The following is a 21,475-nucleotide window of genomic DNA, read 5'->3' as shown; positions in this document are numbered from 1 at the left end:
CAATGATGTTGTCGACGTCGTCATCATCATCATCATCATCGCGCACTCTCGCCCATCGTTATCGTCATCGGCATTCGCCATTCGCCATTCGGCGATAATCATAATCAACGCTGTGTTGTCGTGTCGTCATTGTTTTCGCTTCAACTTTATTGTTTTGATTTATGCGCTTGCACTGAGAGCGGAGTGCAAGCGAGATGGATAGAGCAAAGAGCGGTAGAGAGATAGCGACAGCAAAGAGTGAAAGAGAGAGAGAGAGAGAGAGAACTAGAGCGAGAGAAAAATGCATGCTAAGCGAAAACTTTGCGGGTTTCCAACTGTCGTGTGGCAGCACCTCCTCCTGCACCTCTTCCGCCTCCCTCTCATTTTCTGTCCTCTGCAGTGGACACGACCGTCGCGTTGTTTATTCCGCCAAACGCCAAACAATCGCAAGCCCACCCTCCTGCCATTCCGACCCTCAGAAGTGCTTCCTCCCTTCCTGCTGCTGCTGCTGTTTGGTTGCAAATGAAAATGATGTTGTAGCTGTCGCTATGCTGCTGTCGTTGCTGCCTGCCACACTGCCACTGCCACTGGCATCCCAACCATCAAGAGGAACTCTGAAACGGAACCAACCCGGGGGGTTCCGTCCCGTCCCGTCCCGTCCCGCCCCGACCCTCGACCGTTCATAGTTTGCCCGATTATGTTAATGCGGCCAGAGATTTTTGCCATTATGATGTTGTTTCGCGACCACTCTGCATATTTGGGGCGTGGAAACCACCTCACATCGCCACATCGCATCAAAGCGGCAGCAGTGGCCTGGACTCCCGATTGGGGGTAGACTCTAACTCCTCCCGCCATCCCCAGCCGCTACATGGTGCAACAATTTCCTTAGTCTTGACACAAAGTTTGATGGTCCCTCCAACTCGCGCGTCTCGGCAACTTTTTATGATGATGATGGAAACAGGCACTAAACAATTTGAAGATTGTCGTAATTTTTGGCCACTGGCTGTGGTAGAAAACAGGGCCAAAATTATGTCAAACCAAGAGGAGAACTTCTAGTGGAGTAGAGTAGGGAAAGGAAGTTTGTTTTTTGACTTTGGAAAAGAGTTTCCCAACTTTGGAGTACAGCAGAGACAGTCGCATGAATAATTCTCCCTTTTTTCACTCACCTAAACCCAATGAGTTCCCCAATAAATAACCCACAAAAGACCTGTCCGTATTTCCCTTATTATCCTTAGATTTGTACACCAAATCCAACCACAGTGTGTGCGATTAATAACTCTTCAACCAACCCACTTCGCTTCCTCGATTCTGCTACACAGTTTATATCCCGAAACAATTTTGAATCTCAACAGAAATATTATGCATAACTATAAAATAAAATAACAAACAAATAACAAATACAATTTGGGTGCATTCTCTGCAAATAAATATACAACAAAAACTTAATTTATGTTGATTTAGTGGCATATTCTCACACAATCCACTCCCGTCCCATGCTGCCTGTTGGACATTCCACACACACACACACCAGCCATAACCTATGACCTGCAGGCGATGGCTTCATTAAAATAAAACATTAATTTTCACTCGTTATTTCAGGGATAAAGCAGAGGGGAAAACAATTTACATAGAAAAGTTTTTAATGTGGAAAAGCAGCAACAGTAGCCACAAAAAAACAAGCAAACAACAAACAAAAATATTATAAATAATTTCATCTAATGCCTGAAAGCGGCCACACTTATAATTAAACATTTTCCCCGCGAGCAGCAGCTGCATTAGAATTTCCCACCCACTTTCTCCCATCCGACCAGCCGCTGGTGCAATATTTGAACGCATTTTTCTCTTCACTTTGCTTGGGGTTTTTCCCTTGTTTCCGCTTTCGTTTTTTGTCATCAAAATCGTGAAAAATTGTTACAAAACTTTGACAGGGCCAAAATTATGATAGCTGCTTTCACAGAGAGGGGGAAAAAGTTGCATGGTAATAATTTTATGTCATAAATAAATCGCTGAAAACTTGGCAGGATGGTGCAAAAAAAAAAGGGACAAGAACCCAACGAAATCCCTCCCCCATTTGTTATTGAATTTATGCTTTAGAATGGGGGAAATTGGAAAATGTTTGGCGAAATGATAAGCAAAATAAAAAGGTTGGGCAAATCGCGGGGAAAACATTGAACAATTTTCGCTGAAATTACATACAAAAATGCAAACGATAACAGGAGAGTTGAGATTCCCATCAAATTAGCAACGACAACACACGACAAAAGCGTTTTACACATATTTGAAAAAGCATAAAACACATAAATGAACATAACATCTCCACAGCACAAATTTTGAATGACAGAAAGTTGTATTTTGTACGCTGTGTGGAAAAATTTACAAATTCCGTTAGGTTTTTATGAGATTTTGTTTTTCGTTTTTTTTACGATCTGTTGAATGAGCTGAAAAAATTATAGCTGCAGCTGACAGATTTTTATGACTTAATAAACGAGAGCTGCACAAACGAGAGAAGAAAACTCAATTTACGTGGGTGCATGTATTTGTTTTAAAAGGGAGCATAATCAGCTATAAACTTCCAGTACAAAATACCAAAGAAACAGGTCAAACTCATGTGAATTGTGAAATTAGTTATGAATTTGCTAAATGTTTGCTATTCAAACAAACATCTTGCAGCGGAGATAAAGAGATAAGGAGCTGGAGACCAAACATCGGATTGCCTAACTGTCTGGAAAGATGTTGCTAAGCAACCGATTTCGCATTTTCAACAATGCTGCAGAGAGTCAGAGAGAGAGCGAGCACAAGGCGGTATATGTGTGTAAGGTGTATATATTTTCAAAGGTAATAACTTTCGCTGAAAGATAATATCCACAGAGTAACTTACTCTTCCCCTCGAGAGTTTAGGCTGCCTCTCTATATCTCTCTCGCTCTCTAGCAGCAGCAGTCCAAACTTTAAATTTCCCCTTTTCCCACAGTGTTATTTACCCAAAAGAAATTTGGGAGGAGCTGAAAACTTTTCCTCTTTCGCACTGGCACTCGCATTCGCACACAAAAGTTAATCGAAGCCAGGCAGAATCAAAGAGAAAGAGAGAACTTTCAACAAATTGACCGGAAAATGTTTGCGAATTGCTAGAGTCCCGAAAAACTCTACCCGAGATTTCTGGCCAAAAAGGGCTATCGATGGCACAGGACAGGACAGGACAGGACCGGACAGGACACATATAGACACCCGAATAGGACATCAGACAGCAAATTAAACAGGCAGTAGAGCCCCCAAAAAGTTAAGTACGAAATTTGTTTTATAACTAAAGTTTGTGCGCCACAAAATACGGACATCTATTGATAAAAAATGTTCTGGATTTTTCATCCTCATCCTCATTTTATGTTATTTTTTCTATTCTGTGGAGTGTTGAGGGAACCGCAAAGTTTTTTCCTGGAATTAAGGGCTTCTGGACGCTGTAATGAAATTTATGAAATTGTATTTTGGAAAAAGTCCAAGAGAGAGGGAGGGGGGGAGAAGATTCTACAGGCAGAAAGTTGTTTACGCCAATTTGGGTCAATATAAAAGTTGCCACCGCTTCAAAATCAATTGCATTTTGATAAAGTTTAGCTCTAGTTTCGTTTCAGCAGCTGCAAGTGTCATTCTTTTCCGGGGGGTTTGACACTTGCAGAGGAAAATCCCCTGGGAAGTAGCAATAAAATCTGCTATAAATGGAAATGGAAACAGAGTTGAAGGCATAACAGAAAAGCAGAAAAGGCAGAAGGATTTTGGCACTTTTCAGCATATTCGACAAAGGCCAAATGGCGGAGGCCACACTACACGCTCCTCTCCTGCCGCCAAGAAATGGGAATGGAAATGGCAAAATACTGGCGAAAGCAAAGGAATGGGAACAGGGAATATGCTAACCGCAACAGACGGCCGCCAACTATTTTAGGATGCCAACAAAAGCCAACAACTAAAGCAACAGCAAGACCACAACAGAGACAGAGTGAGGGACCGAGGTAGAGAGAGGAACGAACAACCTCCAACATTTGCAACATTTGCATGTTGATATCGCGCCACACCGCCTGTGAAAACAATGCCAAAGGCCTTGTGTAAATATGCTATGCAAACTTTCTTTTTACTTTATTGTTTTTCTTTTTTTTTACGACGATTATATGCATGTTTGTTCGGGGATCAACGTCAGACTTTTTGGGTTGCACAAATGTCGATGTCGTGGCAATGAACAGTGGTGGTACTGTGCCGTGCCTTGCGGTGCCCCGGCGGTGTAATTGTGGCAACAATACTCGAACGAGTGTGCTGAGAAAATTAACTTCTTCTTCTAGTGGAAAACTTTGTGCCCGAGAATTGAAATGGGAATTTTAACTCTCTGAAAGGATATTTACACACTCGCAAGTTTATTCATTAATTGAATTAAATTTATTGCAGTTTTCTCAAGTTTTAAATATTTATATTTCTTTTTAAATAGATTTTAAAGTGGCTCAAATATTTGTACCAATGTTTATGCTTGGTTGAGTTGAGTCTTTTCGGAGGCTAAGGAGCCCCGCCTTTAGTTGTGTGTTCATTTTTTAAGTCAACTTTTTGTTTGACATTTTTTATGCTGGGTATTTTGAGGGTACACTAGGGTATGCTGTATTTTAGAAATGTGCGACTGGGGGGAGCATTTCTGACTGCTCGAAATTTATTTAATATTTATCAAAATTAAGTTTAATCGGCTAACCATAATTATCAAACTTTCTTAGGCACTTTTTAAGATTATTACCCATTAAAGGGTATCCGCGCGTCCTAATTTGAACCATAACCTTTCTGCACTTTTTTCTACTATTTTTCTAATGAAAAGTTGTTGCTGTTGCTGTCGCTGTCGTTGCCTATGCGCACATTTCAGCCATGTTAGCAGGGCAGTCAACCAAAAACAGATTTTTTTTGTCACAACCAACGCCGCAGGCCACAACACAACAACAGCAACAACGGCCACGGCGACGGCAGCGACGACAACTACAGCAAGAGAGAGAGAGAGAAAAGTGGAAAAATAAAGCAAAATGTGAAAGAAATCATCTTGCAACATGCAACAAACGCCGCGTTTCGTTGCCTGCATGCCTCTCGTTTTGGGGGCATGTCAGTGACCGAGAAATGCTTGGCATGAAAGTTGCAAAAATCTAAAGCAACAACAGAAGGAGGCGTACAGGACGAAACAAGGCAACAAAAAAAAAAAAAAGGCAGCGACGACAAAGAGGACTACGATGGCGGTGTAGGTTTTGATTGCCAGTGGCAGGATAATAGCAAGAGCAAGAGAGAGAGAGATCTGCTGCTGCAACAATAGCAAGCCATGGCGGCAGCATCCACCAGCGGATGGAGGGAGCTACAGTCGCTTCTTCGTTGTCATTTCTAACTTGGCTTCGCAGTTGCATTCCCATTCTCATTCCCATTCCCATTCCGAGTCACCCAATCCAGAATCCACAATTCCGAGTCCCGAATCCGCAATCCCAGTGCTTTCTTTTATTTCGCTCCCAAAAGTGAAGTTCATTTCTGTTGTTTCAACACTCGATGGAAGGCTGTGGACACTGGTATCCGCTGCCGCTGTTGCTTGATTGTTCAGCCAAGGCTTTCCTCTGGTTTTGTTTTACTTCTTTTTTTTTTGAGCGACAAGTTTTTTACGAGCCTGAGATGCTGCTGCTGCTGCTTCGTTTTGTGATTTGCGAAATTGAATTTCCAACTCAATTTGCTGACCAACAGTAGAGTGCCCACTCTCTCCACTCACTCTGCCTATCCAGCAGTCTCCTTTCGACAATGACTAATTAGCCTTCGTCCCTGTCTGTTGCTGAAAAGTATGCTACGGATTCAGACAACAAAAGCCACACACACACTCACGCACAATGGAAAGAAAGGAGAAGGATTTTCTCTCCTTGCAAGCATATTTCGAAAGCGGATACTCGAACAGTGCAGCCCCTTGGACAATGCATAAAATGAATATCAATTAAGGCCAAAATGAGTGCCAGAAAGCAGACACACACACAGAGAGAGCGAAAGAGAGTGGTGGGAAGAGGCTTCGATTTCAAAGATAAACTCGAAAGATATATGAGAAGGATGCTGTGCAGAGTGGCGTTCTGTCGATGTATGTAATCGAGTAGCTCCAATGGAGAGCCATTTCCATTTCATTTATCAACACAACAACAAAAACAAACAAAAAAGTTACAAGAAATGGAATTTTATTCAAACAAATGGCAATGAGGTGGTGATTTCTCTTTTTGATTTCGGTTTTACTTCCAATGATTTATATTTGTTTCGGTATCTGTATCTGTATCTGTATCTGCTCGAGACGTATCTGTATCTATCTAACTGCTGAAGATGTATTTGTAGCTATTGCCTCTCTATAGATAGATACATATGTGTGTGTGGCGTCTTTCATGCTTCGATAAATAAAATGAATTGAAAAGGCAAAAACCAACAAAGAACTAGGGATCAAGCCAGGCAGGCGGCTATCCCTGTGCCAAAGGACTACAGCATAAAAAGGGAGCCCGCCCCAAACAGCAGCAGCAGCAGCAGCAGCAGCAGCAGCTGCAGCAGCAAGGATAACAGATTAGTTGGACGCTGACTAGCGGCGTCCTGTGTCCTGTCTTTCCTCGCCCATGGAAATCAAAACATTTTGTTAAAAGGAAACGAACACACACACAGTGGCACTGGGGCCTCTATTCACACAGACACGCTGCGCGTTTATCTGCGGAAACGGAGATACGCTGTACGTGTTCAGGACATGGCAGCAGAAGCCAACAGCCAGGACTCCGGGACATGGCCCATGACGGGGTGGACTCTCTAAAACTCTTGCTTCAATGGTTAGTATCTATCAGGGATGTGTGTGTATCGGTGTGACTGCGGGATGTCCCTGTGTCGTCTGTCGGTCTGTCTATCAGCGTGTGTGTGTGTGTGTGTGTGTTAACGCGTTTTGTAGCCAACTTATGTGCCATAAAATGTAATAAAATAAAAATCTCCTATTAGAAATACTTCTTGGGGATTTCAAGGCGTACAAAAGGTATAATATTTCAAAGTGTTGTTCGTGCAACAGCAACAGAAAGGCAGGTTTAAAGGCTGAGTGGCTCAGGCCACACAAGACACCATAAAGTTATACACAGATCTAAGCCCAAAAAATCATCCAAATAGGATAATTATTTCATGATTTCCTCTCAGCTACTTATGTAGATCCACTTTTAGATGCGAGTCTACCTTTCTTTTGTGATCTTTCAAGTGTCTGTAGCTTAAATAAATGTTAAGTTGCGCCATAAACTATCGTACAAGATTGCAAAATTAATTTATAATCTAAAGAAAAAACCTTTTTGTATATCTTGTACCAATAAACTTATTATTCACAGAGAACTCTCCACTTGTTTCTATTTTTCACATGCACATGGGTATCACCTGGTCGACTACTGCCTTTTGTCTTTCTCTTGTGCCTTGCTCCATAAAAAAGAACACAAAATGCGAGACATAGTTTTTTATGGTGTCTGTTCTGTCTGTCTGTCTGTATCTGTGTCTGTGCCTGCGGTTTTGGGAGCACTACAAGTACAAAGTATCCTTCGTATTAGCCATATTGGAACCACAGAAATCTCCCGCACATTATGGTAATAATCATCATAACAATCGCCTTCAAGTGTTTGTGTCTTTTGGGGCAATTGCCAAAAGAAGAACAACAACAACAGCAACAGCAACCAGAGCAATGACACATAACAAGGCTTATAAGGATTTAGGTCTTTAAGGAGTGGGAGAAAATGGGAGACAAAATGAGAGAAAGTCAATTGTGGAACTGTGACTGTGGGAGAGAGCTTGAAGAGTGGTTCTGACTCCACTAGGGAATGATTACAGATGTTAATTTTAGAAATATATTTGTGGAAAAATAAGAAAATTGGCTGGTTATAGATGGAACCTCATTCGATGCAACAGCTACTTTCCAGCTTAAACTTATGTACATATATTTTTAATTAGGAAAATTTTCATTCACGCGTGAACATGGAAACATGAAACGATGTAAAATTGCAGTTATTTTCCCTTTAGGTAGCAAATAAAATCAAAACAAATCAAAACCGTAATCATAAATACAGCGAGAGTTATTTTACATTTTCATTCAATTAAAAATGCGTTTGGTTCGCATTTAAAATGAAATAAACTAAAAACAAAACCAATTAAAATAAATCAAAAAGTTATATTCCGTCTGTCATTTATGGCTTCTCCTCTACAAAAATGGGGCTAACAAAAAAGGACTTTTGGAAAAGTTTTTTATGGGGGGGACAACATTTCATCTCATTAGCCGCCAGATGTTGCCTCTGCCGCTGCTGCTCCTCTGCCGTATCCTTTGATTGCCTTGATGGCCAAAAAGCAGCACAAAAACCATGGGCCCGAGCGAAACCATTAATTACATTTGGCTTCCGCACGACAAATTGAATTAAGTTGTGTGTCAAAGTGCAGCGGCGTATTGATTTTCTAATTGGTGGCATGCTCCCCGTTGCCACTGCCGCAGACCGCACAAAAGGCGACAGCAAAGGCAGCAGGGAAATGCCATTAAAAAACCATTTTCAAACAGCAGAAAATTAATAATTTTTTAAATGATTTTTCTCTTCTACAAACAAACAAAATGGCGAGTGACAGACGAAGGCAGAAGTCAGGCCAAAGAGGGGAAGGGAGACAGAAAAAGCTGACCATTAAGTTAATGAGGGTCTAGGGTCATTCGGGTGCACACAGGCAGGCAGGCAGGCAGGCAGGCAGGCAGGCTGGCAGGCAGCAGCAGCCGCCACAACATGTTGCCTCTTCGCACCTTGCAACAGATGAGTGAGCGCGCGAGAGGATGATAATAATGTCTGTTGTTTGTCCAAAGGACATCCTCTTCTGCATGCTCCATCGCTTGAAGGAGCCAGAGAACCAAAGGGCAGCTGGGGCATGGCCTAAGGGCTTGCCACTGGGGCACAGAGTGAGGGAGAGAGAGAGGTTCAACGGAATCCAAAATACTTTTTAATGTGGCAACTTCCGACGGCGACAGCGGCTGCGGCTGTGGCGGAAACGGAAGTCAAACAAATATGGCCGACTCACGACGCCTCAACGGACGGACGGACGGACGGACGGACAGGCACAAAAAGTACAACAATAAAACTTTTTTAATGCACTTTTAGATGATGGCACAGTGGGTGGGGGTGATGGTGGTGGTGGTTTCATTTGTGGTGCCACAGAGGGGGTGGCAGTGGTGTGTAGCAGGCACCGTGGGGCATAGTGAAGCTGTTGAATAAAATGTGAAATGATTGATGATTGAAGTTAAAACTTGATGTAAATTGATAGGCAACTAATGCCACATGTAAACCTGACGTTAAAAACTAACACAAACAGGCCAAAATAAGATTATTTATGTTTATTTCCTCAAGAATAAAATGAAATTCATTTTAATTTTAATTGTTTTAAAGCACTTTTCATGCCCTTTTTGATTATATTTGTTTTCTGCGATAAATATTGACTATCCGTCAATTATATTACATGTTTTACGTGTAATAAATTTCTCCATTCTGCATGGCAATCTTTCATCATTTTACACCCGCGCTTTGCCAGTGGAAATTTAATTTCAGTTTTAATGAAAATATATTTATAAGCCCCAATCCCATTAGCAGCGGCTCATCCCTTAATATTCAAGGCATTAATTACAAGTTCTGCCTCCGAATTACATTTTCACACAACTTCTCGCCCGCCCCACGCCACTGTGGCACCTCTCTCTGGGGATTATTGCCACCCGCACCTCCTTCCGTCTATCCATCCAGCAACCCCAGGGTCAAATCATATGCCCCTTTCTCCCTGGGGGCATTGTTTTTTTACAACATTTTTGATTTGCCACAGAAATACAGAGTACATTTGCTGGCACATTTTCCAGCTTTTCCTCTGTGTTTGTTGTTTCTTTGGCCTGGCATATCATGTAAAATTTACGCCAATTTATTGTTCTGTCTCTTTTAATGTTCATCGTTTTTCAGTCAAAAAAAAAAAAGAGAGAGGATCTCTGTGCGGTCCCTCACACGTGACGTGGATGTGGACTTTGATGATGATGAGCGGAACGGAAAGAAACTTCGAGGAAAAACAAAAGCACAAACCCCCAAACAAAATGCCAAATGCCAATATGGGGTATGGTGTGTGACATGTCCTGTGTATGGGGGTGGGCGTAGTCGGGTTACTGTTTCCTGGGTCTCCGCTTGAGGGACACATGCCACAGAGAGATAGAACAGTAAACACGACATAACGACAATTTAAATGACATTTTTAGTTGGCATTTTATGGTCGAAGCCAGAGTCTGGCTTGCTCCTTCCCTCACTCTCCAATTCTCTATAGTTTGCCCCAGTCCCCTGGGTGATTTTTCCCTCCCCACTGACATGCGATATTTGATCAATAAAGTTTCCACCGCGTTGGGGAATGTGTGTGTCTGTGTGTCTATGTGTGTGCCACAGGATATGCCTTAGATGTGTTGTGATGTGTGTATCCTGTGCTGTCTGTCTCTCCTGTATTTCTCCTTCCCGTTCGCTTCCTTTCTTGGCTTATTTTTTCCTGCTTTTGATTCAAGCCGCATTCATTATGAAAAGCAAACAAGGTGGGACGCCACCGTCTCCGCGACTAGACGCCACCACATCAATCTCGGGGCGAAAGTTCTTAGCCAGGTTAAAACGTTTTCGCACGTTCTCCGCAAGGATCAAAGGAACTCGTCATCGTACTCGTCGTCTGCGGCACACTCGAGGGAACACACAAAACCCCTCGAGATGTTGGGGTGGCGGCGGAGGCGCTGTCTCAAGCGTTATTTATTGTTAGCGAAACGCCTACAGGACAGAACACCCACAATCCACCCCTAAAGATATGTACCCTTCGAGGGCCAGGACCTTTGGCAGGACCGAAAAGGCCCTCATTATCATTATCCGCAAAGAGCCGTCTGGCAATTAATCAAAGAAATGAAAGCATTTTGCGTGCGATTTAAGCAGCGAATGAAAAGCAAATTCCAGGAAAGGCTTCTCTCCCCGGAATTTGCTTCTCAAGTAATTAAAGTGATATGCTCCAGGCTGGATGGGGATGCACTGTAGCTGGTGTTTACTGTGGAGGGGTATCTCTACAGGCACTCCCTTTACTGTAATGTTAGCCCCGTGTTCTACCTCGTTATTGTTTCAATCGTTTGGCAGAGGAAGGGCCGCCTCTGTTCTGTGTCCTGTCTGTCTGTCCATCGATGACAACAAAACTAAATTAACGCAGGACACACACACACACAGACACACGCACAATCCACTTGTGTCTGGTGCTCCTTCAGGCTTCCTCCTACTGCCTCTTGCCCCATCAATTTCGCACTATCATCCTCGTGTTTGGGGGGCTCTGTCCTGTTCGGCTCGGTTCTGTTCTGTTCTGTTCTCTTTTCGAACAACACACAAAGCCAATTGACAGTTTGGATGCTGCTGTCTCGGCATCCTCGAGGGTATGCCTCCAGTGACCCAGCAGGATGCAGTTGGAGCCAATTGAAAGCTGCTGCATACAAGGATTACAATCTATCAGATCTGTCTTCCTCCCCCACCCCCCCTCTCTCTCTTTTACTCAATCACTCTTCCCTTATCTCTACTACCATGGAGGCATCCAAATTTTCGAGGAACTTGTCAAGGACTCAAAGTTCGAACGTTTTTCGGACCCCAATGGACCTCCCTCCTCACCCCAATCATTTTTCCTGCTGCTAATTCTAGCTCTCTGTTGCTCTAGTTATGGGTTCTCTTTCCTCTCTAGTTCTGCCTCTCTCTTTCCCTCTTTTGGTGCGCGCTGTAACTCTCTTCCTCATCCGCACGCTCATCCCAATGTCGCATTGCAGTTTTTGGGGGGATTCGAGGGGCTTTGTGTTGTATTTTTGGGGGGCTAAACTGCTCTTTATTGTTGTACATTTTTCCAAAGGGTGTGTTGGTTGGCTGCTGGCTGTTGGCTTTTGCCTTTTCTCCCAATGATAGCCATAGGTTTACAGAGCTTCTCTGGCTGGCTTTCATTTGCATTTGCCAATAGTTTGGGTGGCCCCCTTTTGGTAGCTGTGAGTCTCTCTGTGTGTGTGTGTGTGTGTGTGTGTGTGTGGCGGACAGGCAACTCTATTACACTTAAAACGAGTCAATGCGTTTTAAAACCGAAAGAAGAACAAAAACCAATTGAACCCACGGCAGCGGGTGGAGGGTCAACAGGGACCATCCCCATTGGATGGGTGTGGGTGTATCTGTGCTCTGTTTGATTGTGAATTGAAATGGAGATAGTTGGCAAAGAGAGAGAGAGGGAGAGAGGAAGAGTGGCAGTGCACCTTGGGGAATTTGTAATTGAGGCACGTGGCATGGCTAAATGATTGTGATCTTTTGGGGGCATTTCAAATATGCAATTAACGGGAAAAACACAATGAGTGGCGCACACAAAGGAAGTAGAGGGAAGAGAGCAAAACAGAAAAGTAGCGGGTATTGTGTGTGTGTGTGTGGGATGCACAAATGGAATATGTACTTCATTTGCCATCTAAAAGAGAATTGCATTAATTAGTCATCAACGAATAGAATAAAACAATTGGTGCATAAAACCATGCAATATCATTCGAAATGTTATTGGAATGTATGTAGATCTATGCAGATCACATCTGACAATCAATATTATAGATAACAAACATTTTCTATTTAATTTCTCTCCGAACCGGAACAACTTTCAACAAAATCATTTGCCGCACATCACGTTTCCCAGCTAAAAGTCCGCAGCAAGTGCCGAAAATCAGTCTACGACAATCCGGCGGATAATCCAATATCTCTCTTTCTGTCCGCTGCTCTCCATACATCCGGTGGAGGAGGAAGCTTTCCACTCCATTGATGGCCAACCCGTGCCAAACTGACGCACCATTTTACAAATTGACTTTTATGTCAGCCATTTTCGATATATACCCCCACCAACCCATTCTCCCACTGTTCCTTTGCACCACCCCTTTATGCCCATTTCATTCCTGGTCCGAATCCCGTTCCCATCCAATCCAATCTCCGCCCATCAATTCTCACAAACGGGCAGCTTAGAGCAGCCAAAGTTTTAGAGCAACTAAAAACGGCGACACATAAATGAACAGAGTTTTTCGGTGGGTGCGAGGGAGTATGCGCTATCTGTGGCACTTGGAAGGGGGCAGAGCGGCGGAAGGGCCATCCAACGCGTGTGGACATGTCACGCACACTTTATCCTTTATCCTGCCGAGCATCGTGGTTTTGCCGGAAAACGTTTCATTTTCCGCTTCTGTCAAAGGTACACAAAACAAAAAAAGTTTCAAACTGTCAAAAAAATGGAACGGCATGGGAATGTGACACTGGTTGGGGGTCGGTCCTCTTGACGACAGCTAAATGCGCGAAAATTTCACCCACGGAGCCACACCACGCTCCCCACCGCACACTCCCCTTTCCGCTTTCAGTTATTCTGCTACATTGCAGTGGATATATGTATGTACATGGAAGTACCCAACATGCAATTAAAATGTAATTTTGTAATGTTTTAATTTGATTTTTTGGCTGTGTGCCCTTTTTCAGCATCAAATTTGCAAAGAAAGAAATGTTGATAGTTTTACCAGAACTGAATAAAAAACTGTTATTGAAGGTTCTACACTAACAGTTCTGTTAGTTTGACACCAACAGAATCCCAAACGGTGCTTTATATGACAGTTTTACATTCAGTGAATACAAAACGGCGCACTAATTTGATAGCTGAGAACACTAACAGCAGCATAGCACCCACCTCGAAGAACAAAAAAGTAGTATTATGGCGTTATAAATAAATGGCGAAATTTGCTTTTGCTGTGCATAAAAATGTTTTACTAAATATCGTATAATGCCCCGCGTAAAAAGCATTACAAAGTGTTCGGGGGGATCACAGAGTAAAAGATGGCACAGTGGTAGCGAGAAGACCGAGAGAAAGAGCGAAAGAGAGGCAGAGGAGTGGTACGCTTAAGCGCCGGAACAAAGCAATCAGCAGAAACCATGCGTGTGCGTACATGCTTGTGTGTGTTTGGTGCAGAGCATTGCAGAAGGGGAAGAACAACGCATAAAACATAAAAAATATGCAAAAAAAATAAAAGAAATAATAAATGAGGCAGAGGGATGGGTGAAGCAAGGTACATTCAAGCGGAAGGAAGGGCAGCATTTTCTCTGCGTTTCGCTCATTGGAATTCAAAATTCTTCTATGGTGCTCCCTTACCCTGTCTATAATTTACCTTGTCTCGGGTATGTATAAAGTTTGTCCAACACGCCCCCACCATTAACAAAAGGCGGCTTTGCAGCAGCTAGCTTTGCCTCAAATTTATTATTTTTTTATATTTTATTTCGTTTTTCCCTCCATTCACATCTTTTCATTCCTTATGGTTTTTTTTTTGGCGTAGTGTGGTACAAATTTTTGTTTAACAACAAAAAAAGACAAAAGACGGCACATACACATCATACTTTTTGAGCGGGGACCTGCCGAAAGGGGGTTGTACAGGGTATCCAAATAAAAAAGTAGGCAGAAGCAGCAGCGGAAAAGCTGCAACGCGCGAGAAAACCCTTTCAAGTTTTTTGGGTTGGCCTGGCAAGGGGGGTTTGTGTGTGTGTGTGTGTGAAAAACGGCCAAAAGCCGCTGCCGCATTGTGTGGCCAAGGCAGCAGCAGCAGCAGCAGCAGTGCGTCAATGTGGAATGTTGAAAGTATGTGAATGTGTGTGTGTGCTGGCCAAATAACAAACTGCAGCAATAGCAAAAAATAAATATAAAAAAGTGGAATAGCACACAGCTGTGGCAAAACCGTCACATTGTTGCAACAAAGCATTCAAAGCGCTTAAAAAAAAAAACAATAAAATATATAGATAAGAAATGATAGATTCTGGACTCTCTATCGTAGTAGTTCTCATTACACTATTTCCGGAGTCAAAAAATACCTTCTTTGGCAAAATATTTGTGTTTTTTTTTTGTATGCTCTACAAACATCTGTTAGGAACCATAATACCCTGCTGCAAGAACATCTGCAGAAAGCAGTGCGGCAGCATCAACTAATGGAGACTAATAACTTAGGAGGGTTTCACACTAAACTCCAAAGCATTTTGCAACATTTTTGGGGGCAGCAGCTGCAGCTGCAGCAATGGAAAACCTTGCTGACAGCAACATTTACTACACAAAATACGAGAAAGAAGAAACTAAGGAGAAAGGAAGGGAATCGGAGGCAGCAAAGCAGCTTATAAGCTGCCCCAAAGCTGCAGTAAATGAGGCAGCAGCAGTGGCAGTGCCAGTTGCAGTAACTGTTGTGGCAGTTGGGCAAATCTATTAGTTCATAAGAAAACATTACTTCTCAGATGCATAGAAAAATAGGTAGGGTTAAAGAACATAAAGCGAACAATCAAAAAGGGACTAGGAACATTAAAATTGGGTCTTGAAACAGAAACGAATTTATTTGAAACTTAAATATATTTTGCAAAAAGTCGCTTAGAATGTTCGAACAGAGGAACTGGAGACTCTAAGAGTAAGGCTGTCTGTGTGCTTTTAATAAATATATAAAATATTCCAAACTAGACATCAATCATTACGAAAAGCCCCTTCGCTCCGTTCAATGCAGAAATTCTACAAAATTGTAGCTGAGAAGGGATTCCCTTCATGAAAGGGGGAATTCTGATGAAATGAGATCCACACCGAAAGTTGCAGGGTACTCTTCATTTTATATAAAAAGATCGGGCGGCAGTCGAGCTTTTGTTGTTTTTATTGGGAATTCTCAAACAAAAGAGAACGGACAAGCGGGCGGACAGTGGCAGCTGCGGCAACCACAGTGTGGCATCCACATCATCAGCACTAGGAGTGGCAGTGGCAGTGGCAGCCAGGCAATAACACCAAAACAAAAGCAATTATTAGCATAGTCATTAGCACTGCGCCAGCAGCAGCGGGAATCCGCGAGTCCCTCTGAACAAATCTCATGAAACAGAAAATTCTACAGAATCTGAATCTGTGCTGCTAATTAGCGATGGGAACCAACAAAAAAAAAACAATACAACAAAACAAAACATTCGCACATTCCACAGTTCGATGGTGGAAATCAATCCGAATGCGGGCTTAGAAATAAATGGATAATGTCCGCACGTATACATAATCCTTTTATATACTTAATGCATTGGGTATACACTATGTACAAGCAGGAGAGCTCCTGGCAACAGAATTGGCAGCGAAAAGCAACACCCAATGTCAAAATGCCCCATCAGGCACGGAAGGGGTTAATGAGTGACTAATTACGGCAAAAGGAGGGCAGCTTAGGAAGGAATGTCCAATGGAGAAACGAAGGGGAAATGGGGCAGGAAAGTGTTAAATGAGAGAGAGAGAGAGAGAGCGAGAGGTCCCCATACATACATCAGGAATCAGTTGAGAGCGAGCCATTCGGCAGCACGAGCCATGTCCCACTCTAGCCAATAGAAGAGAGAGCGTGGTGCCAAAAAGATCACGCGATGGATGGCTAAAAAAAGCAACGGTGCTGGGACATTTTATGACCCACTGCCGGAGACGATGGCGGGGAACGAGAGAAGGAAAAAACGATAAAAGCAAAGACAAAACGAAAGAAATAAAGGTAAAAGTAAGATAGAGAAGTGGAAGATTATTTATAAATTCAGTTAGAAAAATGAACCCCCAAAAGGAGACCCCATTTGGGGCACACGCATCGACCTTTTTTTTCCTGCGGGATTATTTGGCATTATTTTGCCTTTGTCTCTTCGGCAAAATCATAATCACAGTGAGGATAAAAAATTAAGCAAAAAAAAAGCGCAGCTTTTAAGGAGCCTGCTGCAAATAATTTATTAAGCACAAGCAGGAACCTTCTTCATCCTTCATCGGAGATGGGGCAGCACTCTTTTCTAGGACCTGAGCGAGCCCACTTTCGATTGTGTGTGTGTGTGTGTGTGTGGGTGTAGGCGGCGGCACACAAAATAATGACTAAGCCGAATGATGAGAGTGAGCTGCTGCCGCCTCATCCATGAGTGAGAGACTATGAGTCCCTCTCTTGCATAAAAGAAACGTGAATGAATGGATGGGGGGCATGGAATGGGGCACACAACTGGGCCACTCAATGCATCATCATCTTAAGCCGCATCAAACGAGATTTGTCAGAACTGCTGCCATTGCCACTGCCGCTGATTATGCGACTAAAGAAAAGAATGGGAGATGTGGGAATATGAAATCCATGAAGAATGAACCCCAGACCGTAGAGTTCCTAGGATCAGAGCTTAAAAAAGTCAGAAGAAGAGTCTTTAAAGGAAGAATCTTTAAAATTTCATTGATTTCTGCTCTAAAATAAAACTCAGATCTCTAATGCAAATTTAGACAATTGTCTCTAGCTTTAACCTTTAGGTAAATCAATTTCCGTTCGCCATTGGAGCAGCACATGAATTCCTCATTCAACTATATTTAGCACAAATCAATGATCAAATCTTACGCGCTCGCTCCATCGTGTAAATTCTTTCTCCCCAGAAGCAGTTATTCCAGTTTCTCCAACCCATCCATCCACTAATCAGAGCGTCTAATTATAAAATTATTAAATCAAAGAGCCACTGCAGTCCTCACTCTCTCTCCATTCTATAAAATGCAAAAAGCAAATTGGACAACTGGTTTGATGGTTTGCTTTCAGCCCCAAAATCAAACAAAAAGCGTAGCATTTATCAAGTGGCAGAAGCATGTTGCAGGCTCACAATATGTTGCCAGCTGTACAATGGGCCACTTAAGCGACAACAATAAAAAATTATTAGAATGCCGCAAAGGCAGGAGCTGGCGGGGCAAGAAGCACGAAGCTGTAGCTTCAACAGTTAAGGACTCTGCCTCCTCCAGGCAACTGGGCGCACTTCATAAATCCACCCAAAGGCATATGAAATACGAGTGTATCCTGCGCTGCTGCGCGTCCTAGGGAGGAAACAAACTTTACACTGAGCAAAGCAAAGGGCTTTATTGGGGAAGGCATATGCAAGAAGCACTAATAGGCCATTGAGATCTTCCCGTTCGTAATACAGAAAATGTTCCATTTATTGGGAGACTTTTTAATTTTCTGTGTTGAAAATATAGTTTTCTGTCAGTGTATAAGAGAAAGAGACTGAGCGAAAGACTTGTAACTACTTTTTCCTCTTTTTACACACAGAGGCCTGGAATTTTCCATTTGATTTATTAACAAGCTATCGTTTATCATGTGGGCAACAAAGGGTTAACGTCTGCAAATCCCCTTCTTCTTCTTATTCTTCTTCGGCCCTGACCAAAAGCAAAGGAAAAGGCAGCTGCAACGTTTTTGGCGACCATTCCACAGCAATTGCCAATTTGTTGTATGTGGATGCCACTGCTGCCACAAGCGGCAGCACTGTCCAAGCAGCTACGGGACAGCGAGGCGGCACATGTCCCGAAAAAAAAATATTGTATCTGTGAGGCGGCAACTCAGATAAACAATCGCCGAAAGATAAACAGAGGCAGAAAGTCACGTAAAGTATGCGCCCCGAGAAATGCCGGAAAAAAAGCTGAGTAAAAAACACACGGAAAAGCGGATGGCATTCCGTTCCTCTCCGATAATTTATGGGAGGGGGTCGCAGTCATGAGGTCTATAAAAATTAAGATATTTCCCATAAACTTTTCATACGCAAAGAGAGCGCAAAAAATGCACATAACTTATGTTGAAAATATTTGTGTGTTTTTTTCCCCCAAAATGCCACATGCCACACCGTTTCCAAATTTTTCTATGGACGTGGGGATGGATTTCGGGAGAAAATCTTTGGCGTGTTGAAGCGTTAAGTTTCCTCCATGGGTGTGGGCGTGTGTTCCCTCAACAAAGAGAGAGAGAGAGAGAGAGATAGATGGAGAGGGCAGCAGAATGGAGGGAGAAGCAAACAAGTTGCACGATGGGAAAGGAGTCGCCAGTGGTTGGCTAGAATCTAGAGCTCTGCTCTACGTGGGTGCCGCCGGTTGCCCGCTGTCCGTTGCCCGTTCGACGGGGGTCTGGGCCCAAAGATAAAATGTTGACCAATAAATTTTCTGACCATGAACGACAAACACAGAGCAAGGGAGACAGAGCAGACGGCTAAGAAAAGAGGAACAAAGAGCATGGGGAATAATAATAAACAAGAATGATTAGGGGGAAAGGGGAAGCACAACAAATACGGAATGCTCTCTCACTCTCACGCCCGCTTTCGTTTGCTTTGGAAAACAGTCAAAACAACAAATAAATAATGTTTCATTGAATAGAAGATAATATTTAATGATTTCATCGTTCAAGAATGAAGGAAATTTTCGTTTAAAGATCGATACATCAGAGAAATTTTGTAAAATCCGATGAAAATCTACGAGAATTCTCATATTTAGAGAACTTTAACAACACCATCGAACATTAAAATTTAACCTTTACGTTCCCTTACAAACGTCCCACCATACCCATGGGACTCTTTCAATCTTTTTCTCTCTCTGTTTCTGCGTAAGGGTATTTCCGACAAATGTGGAAAAACTAGCGCGACCGGCGACGGCGGCTAGCAACTGATGTCCGAAGTCCAGCCAGCCCCATGTCCCTGCCCCTTCAGCTGGACCAAGTTCCATGACAAGTTAGGGGCCGACGACGACGCCAGCGAAACGTGTGACGAAAGAGGAACGAAAAAGGAAGGTAAAGAAAAAGGAGGGTAAGCTTTACAGTAACCGAAGCATGACATACCCTTGCAGATCAATCATTAATATTCTTATGGGAGCCAGAACGATCGTTCATCTGTCAGCTGCCCCACACGAGGTAGTACGAGTCTATGAAATGGGGATTACATCTCCAATATAAAAACATAGTATAGCAACAGCTAAGCCAAGGTACAAACTATGCAACGCAGTGAAATCTTAATTAGTTGCACCTTACTACAAATCTTATTTGAAATGCTAAGAGACAATCGTTTGAAGAAGTATTGAGATAGAGTTTCCCATACCATATACACTTGCTTCTCAGCACGTTTTTGGAACTAGCGAAATGCCGCAAGAGAAGCCTTCGTAGGCCGTAGCGATCGCTTCTCTACAGTAATTCCTACCCAAGGCATCACTCTAATTACAGAAAAATCACTTCCACAGAATCCCAAATAAACTGACAGACGAAAACAAAAGAATCGATGGCATGCGGCTGTGGTGCGGTGCGGTGCGGTGCGGTGCAGTGCCTGCGCTGCGTGTGGAAAATTACCTGCCAAAGAACGAGCCGCTGTCGTTACCGCCCGTCGCCGGCCACTAATTGATAAGCTTCATATCTACTAAATGTATCTCTACATATTCGTATGCGTATACTCGAAAATTCAGAGCAGCCGCACAGTTACTGTTACAGCCTCATATGCGGAGCACAGCACTTGTGTTAGGTAAGTAATTAACTATGTAAATTTCAAGGGGAAATAGAAGGTGGGGGAGAAGGAAAATTGGGCAAGCCTCTGCTGCCTCTTCTTCTTACCTGTCGCATCTGTGACGCACGGACGCTGTCGACGGCGACGGCGACGGCGACGCCGGCTTCGCTTCGCTTACGCAGCAGAACAACTCCTCTCTATGCTACTATGGGCTCTCTCGCCTACGCATGCAGCAGCACAGACACAAACGTGTTGCGCGCACACACATGTACGGGAGCAGGCGCACCACTACCACTGCAGATTCGCACAGCTGGTAAATGCAACGAATGTGAGGCACAAAACAGAGTCGCAGAGAACACAAAGCACAAAAATAAAGAGTTATGTCAATTGCGCTGCTTCCGCTGCTGCTACCAAACACTGGAATTACGGTTGTTTGTTGCTGCTGCTGCTTTTGTTGTTTTTGTTGCTATTTGGCACGGGAATCGACAAGCGCATTTTTCGAATTCTTGCACACACTTTTTCGCTTTTTGCATTTGTTTACGTCACCCACACACGCACAAACACACAAACGTTCTGGTGAATGAAACGTGCCAGAGAGAGAGAAACAAAACGAAAAATTGGCAATCAATCGCCTGCCGCGCTGCTGCCTCTACCTCTGCCGTAGAGCTGCTGCCGCGTACCACACGGAAATAAACAAAACTTATTTATAATCATTCAATCGCGCACAAACCTTAACGAATATTGTAATTATTTTTCGAACATTGCGCGGTAATTGGGCTAAATTTTGCCTCAGAAAATCAGCAGCGTCGCAGGCAAAAATCGAAATTTCCACGGTCGTTGCGCCTTTGATCCCCGCGGTGACTCTTTGTTGATAAGGCTGACCGATTAGCACAACGCTCAGCTCAGCATCGAATTGTTGTAGCAGCACGCTATGCACGCTCGCGTTCGTTTATTTAATTCACACATTTCCGCGACATGCCCGATTTTGTTTGGTGTTTCGACATTAGTGTGACTGTGGACTTATCGACGAGACATACCGTGCAACCATCAAAGATATACCGAAATTTACCATCTCATTTTCAAAATATACCGTAACGAACGGGTGACCAATTTGTCTTGTTTTGAACGATCTCAACTTGCTCATTTTTGCGTATCATGA

At 43.2% G+C, this 21,475-nt stretch overlaps 1 protein-coding gene across 1 annotated transcript in view; it reads right to left on the bottom strand.

Moving 5' to 3' along the window:
• Window positions 1–21,330, bottom strand: part of LOC117587508 (bifunctional heparan sulfate N-deacetylase/N-sulfotransferase) — a 57,901-nt gene extending 36,571 nt beyond the window's left edge. Inside the window, exon 1 of the mRNA XM_034278299.1 lies at window positions 20,424–21,330. The gene's annotated coding sequence lies outside the window, so the exon portion shown is untranslated. The remainder of the gene's footprint in view (window positions 1–20,423) is intronic.
• Window positions 21,331–21,475: the final 145 nt, after the last annotated feature.

The sequence above is a fragment of the Drosophila guanche genome, unplaced genomic scaffold (genome assembly GCF_900245975.1).
Source record: "Drosophila guanche unplaced genomic scaffold, DGUA_6, whole genome shotgun sequence".
In the NCBI taxonomy this organism is placed as follows: Eukaryota; Metazoa; Arthropoda; class Insecta; order Diptera; family Drosophilidae; genus Drosophila; species Drosophila guanche.
This window is presented reverse-complemented; position numbering and strand designations above follow the sequence as displayed.